Genomic DNA, 6561 nt, shown 5'->3' with positions numbered 1-6561 from the left:
ACCAATGATATGGGCTGGTAGAGGAACGAGGTTCTGCAACGGGAGTTCAGGGAGTGAGGTGCTGAGTTATAGGGCAGCTCATCCAGGGCTGTGCCCAAATAATAGCTACCATTAAAAGAAAATTAAAGAGACTGAAACATGGAAAAAAGAGAAAGAGGTATATGTTGGGAGAATTTGAAAAAGATAGCATGCTTAAGCATCAATTCAAGACAGCTGTAGAAGAACACCGCAACGAAAAAGTAACAACACAAATTTGGGACAGATGAACAGTGGCATGCAAAAGTTTGGGCACCCCTGGTCAAAATTCCTGTTACTGTGAATAGTTAAGTGAGTCGAAGATGAACTGATCTCCAAAAGTCATAAAGTTAAAGATGAAACATTCTTTTCGACATTTTAAACAAGATTCGTGCAATATTTTTGTTTTGTACAATTTTAGAGTGGAAAAAATGACAGGAGCACCATGCTAAAGTTCGGACACCCCAAGAGATTTGAGCACTCAGATAACTTTTACCAAGGTCTCAGACCTTAATTAGCTTGTTAGGGCTATGGCTTGTTCACAATCATGGTTAGGAAAGGCCAGGTGATGCAAATTTCAAAGCTTTATAAATACACTGAGTCCTCAAACCTTGCCCCAGTAATCAGCAGCCATGGGCTCCTCTAAGCAGCTGCCTAGCATTCTGAAGATTAAAATAAATGTTGCCCACAAAGCAGGAGAAGGCTATAAGAAGATAGCAAAGCGTTTTCAGGTAGTCGTTTCCTCAGTTCGTAATGTAATTGAGAAATGGCAGTTAAAAGGAACAGTGGAGGTCAAGCTGAAGTCTGGAAGACCAAGAAAACTTTCTGAGAGAACTGCTCGTAGTATTGCAAGACCACCACTACACACACTAACCAGAAGCCATGGATGACCGCGGAGGTGCGTGCGCTGCTGAGGACCCGTGACTCCGCCTTCAGAGCAGGCGACAAGGCAGCCCTAACAACAGCGAGGGCCAGACTCTCCCTGACCATCAGAGAGGCAAAGCGTGCACATGTTCAGTGAATCCACAGCCACTTCCAGGACAGTGGCGACACGCGGCGCATGTGGAAGGGCATTCAGGACATCACCAACTACAGGACAACATCACCTGACTGTGCGGGTGATGCCTCCCTCCCAGATACGCTGAACAACTTGCATGCTTAGTTTGAGGTGGAAAATGATGTGGCGGCGAGGAAAACCACCCTTCCTCCAAATGTCCAGGTGTTGTGTCTTACCGTGGCCATTGCGAGGAGAACTCTGTGCAGGGTCAACCCTCGGAAGGCTGCTGGACAGACAATATTCCAGCAAGAACGACGAGACAGCATACAGAGAGGAGTTGCAGCGGCTAACAGACTGGTGCAGAGCCAACAACCTGTCTCTGAATGTGAACAAAACAAAAGAGATGGTTGTTGACTTCAAGAGGACACGGAACGACCACTCTCCGACAAACGTCGACGACTCCTCCGTGGAGATCCTTAAGAGCACCAAATTTCTTGGTGTTCACCTAGCGGAGAATCTCACCTGCTCCCTCAACACCAGCTTCATAGCAAAGAAAGCCTAGCAGCATCTCTACTTTCTGCGAAGGCTGAGAAAAGTCCATCTCCCACCCCCCATCCTCACCACATTCTACAGAGGTTGTATTGAGAGCATCCTGAGCAGCTGCATCACGGCCTGGTTCGGAAATTGCATCATCTCGGATCGCAAGACCCTGCAGCGGATAGTGAGGTCAGCTGAGAAGATCACTGGGGTCTCTCTTCCCGCCATTACAGACATTTACACCACACGCTGCATCCGTAAAGCAAACAGCATTATAAAGGACCCCACGCACCCCTCATACAAACTCTTCTCCCTCCTGCCATGGGCAAAAGGCACCAAACATTCGGGCTCTCACGACCAGACTGTGTAACAGTTTCTTCCCCCAAGTCATCAGACTCCTCAATACCCAGAGCCTGGACTGTCACCAACCTACTGCCCTCTACTGTGCCTATTGTCTTGTTTATTCTTTACTTTACTTTATTGTCGCAAAACAATTGATACTAGAGCGTACGATCATCACAGCAATATTTGACTCTGCGCTTCCCGCTTCCTGGAGTACAAGTCTATAGTAAATAGTAAACATTTAAATTATAAATCATAAGTAGAAAGTAGAGAAGGGAAAGTCAGATAGTGCAAAAAAACTGAGAGGCAGGTCCGGATATTTGGAGGGTACGGCCCAGATCCAGGTTAGGATCCGTTCAGCGGTCTTATCACAGTTGGAAAGATGCTGTTCCAAAATCTGGCCGTACGAGTCTTCAAGCTCCTGAGTCTTCTCCCGGAGGGAAGACGGATGAAAAGTGTGTTGGCTGGCTGGGCCGAGTCCTTGATTATCCTGGCAGCACTGCTCCAACAGCGTGCGGTATAAAGTGAGTCCAAGGACGGAAGATTGGTTTGTGTGATGCGCTGCGCCGTGTTCACGATCTTCTGCAGCTTCTTCCGGTCTTGGACAGGACAACTTCCATACCAGGTTGTGATGCACCCTAGAAGAATGCTTTCTACGGTGCATCTATAAAAATTAGTGAGGATTTTAGGGGACAGGCCAAATTTCTTCAGCTTTCTGAGGAAGTAAAGGCACTGATGGGCCTTCTTGGCAGTGGACTCTGCTTGTTTGGGCCAAGTCAGGTTATTTGTGATATTGACCCCGAGGAATTTAAAGCTTTTGACCTGTTCCACTTGCACACCACCGCTGTAAATGGGGTCGTGCGGTCCACTACTCCTTCTGAAGTCAACAACCAATTCCTTCGTCTTGCTGACGTTGAGGGATAGGTTATTGTCTTTGCACCATGCCACCAGGTTCTTAATTTCCTCTCTGTACTCAAACTCATCATTACCCGAGATACGGCCTACAATTGTTGTGTCATCAGCAAACTAATATATTGAGTTCGACGGAAACTTGGCTACACAATCATGGGTGTACAGTGAGTACAGCAGGGGGCTGAGTATACAGCCTTGTGGGGCACCGGTGCTCAGAGTGATTGTAGAGGAGAGCTTGTCCCGTATTTTTACAGCCTGGGTCCTGTCTGTGAGGAAGTTGAAGATCCAGCTGCAGATCTGAGTGCTAAGGCCCAGGTTCCGGAGCTTAGGAATCAGTTTATTTGAAATGATGGCATTAAAAGCAGAGTGGTAGTCAATGAAAAGGAGCCTTACATATGGGTCTTTATTCTCCAGGTGTTCTAAGGAGTAATGTAGGGCCAGAGAGATGGCATCTGCCGTTGACCTGTTGCTCCAGTAGGCGAATTGCAAAGCATCGAGGTTGACCGGTAGGCTGTGGTTGATGTGTGCCATTGCCAATCGCTCGAAGCACTTCATAGCAATTGATGTCAGAGCCACAGGTCGATAGTCGTTCAGCCATGCCAGCTTGCTCTTCCTCAGCACCGGGATTATCATTGCCTTCTTAAAACACGACGTGTAGTGTTCTGGTGCAGTGTGTTGAAACTCTGACTAAACACCAAGTTAAACCGGAGCCAATGAAGACAGAGTCGTAGTAAGGTTAACCATTTACTGTTCACTCTTCCACATTAACATCGTATGGTGAAAACTGTTGATAAACAAATACAAACATATACAGCGTCTGTTTCATTCTGGAGACCACCCGCGCTCTCTTCTTTTAGCGAGAGTCTCCAGCCGCCCCGAGTAGGGAGCGAAGCGGGGGTCCCGTCAAACCGCCGCCGGGACCGAGCCCACCCCGCGTTTGAAATTGAAAAGCCGACACAGAAACCTTCACAGAAACCGCGTTAATATTTTTACTTCAAATACTTTGTTATGAACTTACGGCGTTGCTTCTATAATGTTTCTTTGTGGGTGGACACGGAGCTCCTCACGATCGCGCTGCACGCATGGCACCACCTTCTCACCTTCTCCGAACCGGAAGTTACGCACCAGACGCGGCGAAACCGGGGGTGACGTCATCACATGCCGCGCCATACCACAGACAATGAATTTAACTTTGTTAAACTGTAGCATATTTACCAACCTTTAACTTTAACTAGAAAATGGTTACAAACAAATCACTTAAAGCGTAGACCCAACAACGTCAAAGAAATTCCTTAAGGGCTACAGAAAACCACTATATAAAGATGATAAAATTCATAGGTTAAAGGCATGTGGATGGATGATAAGCTTATATGGAAGCCCCATATCAGTAAAATAATTGATATATATAAAGCATCAATAAATATTCTCATGTGTCTATGTGGGTATTCTGGGGTGCAACACGCTTTTTTTTGGATCATTTCTATTTGTTTAAATCGATCTGTTCTTGATTATGGCTGTATGGCTGATGGTGCAGCTTCATCGTCACTGCAGAATGTTTGGATTTGATACGAGCACAGGTTTTAAGATTGTGTTGTGGTACAGTCAGGTCGTCCCCTGTTTCGGCTTTACTCGTTGAAATGCAACAACTTCCTTTACAATTGCTGAGATTACTGTTGATGTTAACATACTGAATTAACCTGAGGGGGGGGGCAAAGAAAAGATCTTCCTGTTGAAGTTGTGTTAGAGGACTGTTGGGAACATCACGGGAAGAGTGAATTTAGACTTAGGTGGCTGGATCCTATTACGCTGGGATGATGGGACTGTTGGATATGCCCCACTGTCACGGTCTCAGAAACACACACTTTTCTGCCTTTGACTAGTTGATTTTAAGTCACACAGTTTAATAAACTCTAAGGAATCCGTTACATCGGCCAGTCTGTTGGTTCATCAGTATATTTCGTAAAGTCGTTATAATACGTTTTCCGTTGTTGCTGAAAAATCAAACGATAATTTAACTGGGATGTTGTTGAGGTTGTTTTTGCGCCTGAATTACAGTTAACGATAAACAAAAAAACAAAGTACCATCCATTTATCAGTATATACAGTAGAATTTGCGTCCATCACTTTAGTCTTACAGTGGCTGTAAGAAATTTCTCCATGTGAAGCTGTAATTCGCTCAGATCCCCTTTTGAGTGTTGATGAGTTTTACAACAGATTATTCTGGCGGTGGGTCAGAGTTGCCGACCGTTTGCGGTTGGAAACCCATCAGAATTGTTTGCCATCATCTCAGGCTTCCATAATTTTCCCATGTAAAGTTGTAATTTGTTGAGATTTCTTTTCGGTTTTCATGAGTCTTGAATCAGGTTATTCTAGCAACTGGCCAGATGTACTGCTGGAAACACATCAAACATTGCTTTATATTCAAAGTACTGGTTTCTGTTTTCTTCTTACGGGTCTCTGCACACAGAGGTGCAGAGGGGAATGACTGGTTGACTGTTTAGTCAGAAAAGCTGTTAGAAGTTCAACTGGGGAGGAAGACCTGCCACCGAGCAAACCAGATGTTGAGGTGTTTGTCGGATTAAAGTGAAAGTTAAAGACCTTCCACTTAGCAAACCAGAAGCCGAGGTGTCTGTCGGGTTAAAGTGAAAGGCTGATGGCGAGACTGGGGGGATAATGGGCACAAGGGGAGAGAATCTTACAGAATACATGAAGTTGCTGGGTTTATGAGAGAAGGTAAAACAAGTGTGGAAGGAATTATGTTGACACGAATTATAATTGGCCATAATATGCTTAATTACTCCTAGTGTCCTGTTGGAAATCATCATTCTAGACTTTGTAGGTTTTGTCATGAAACAGTTAAAAGCAGTATTCCAGGGTAAAGCATATCATGTATAAAGAAATCAGATGCAGGCTTCATTGCGATCTTCGGGTGTTGATTTCATTTAAAAGTTTTGTTATTAAATTATGGGTTTGACTTTATTGTAATTCATGGTATTGCGTTTCATAACGTCCGATCTACAGGGCTTCTTGGGGTAATTTAGCTTTCATTAGAGAAAAGAACAGTGAGTGTTTTATTTTCCAATTCTCTACACTACACCGCAGTGCAGCTGGTGGCCGGAATGCGCCTTAAAGTTGCAGTGTCAACCGTCGTTTATCCAAAGACTGCGTTAATTGTTCATGTTAGCCGATCGTTCAAGGCGAAGGAGGAGACTGGTGTATTTGACATTGGATTAGTGTAGACTCCAGACGTCTTGTGTGAACGTCGGTCTGTGAGATTGGTGCAGTGGAATGGGAATAGATGGACATATCCACAGAACAATGGGTATGCCGCATTCCGGTGTTGTACTTTGACCGGCATCTGACCGGTCCAATGAGGTGCTGAGTCTCCAGGACGGTGTCTTGCCTCTCCGCGCGCGCGCGCGCGCACACACACACACACACACACACACACACACACACACACACACACACATACACACACACACACACACACACACACACACACACACACACACACACACACACACACACAATGCTAATGTCCCGGAGCTGCCGGTCGATGGGGCAATCCGCCCGGGAATAACACCTGGGTGACCAGACGGTGAATGTGAGGAGGTGAAGGCCGGACTGGAGACACAGCGGCCGTCTCTGGCTTGCGCTCAGGACGCGGCTTTATTAATCAACTGAAGCACCGAGGTGACCGGATATACAACCGCGCTGATCATCTGCTCCCTGAATTTCACCTGAGTCACCGCGTA

Source organism: Mobula birostris, chromosome 20 (assembly GCF_030028105.1).
Source record: "Mobula birostris isolate sMobBir1 chromosome 20, sMobBir1.hap1, whole genome shotgun sequence".
In the NCBI taxonomy this organism is placed as follows: domain Eukaryota; kingdom Metazoa; phylum Chordata; class Chondrichthyes; order Myliobatiformes; family Myliobatidae; genus Mobula; species Mobula birostris.
This window is presented reverse-complemented; position numbering follows the sequence as displayed.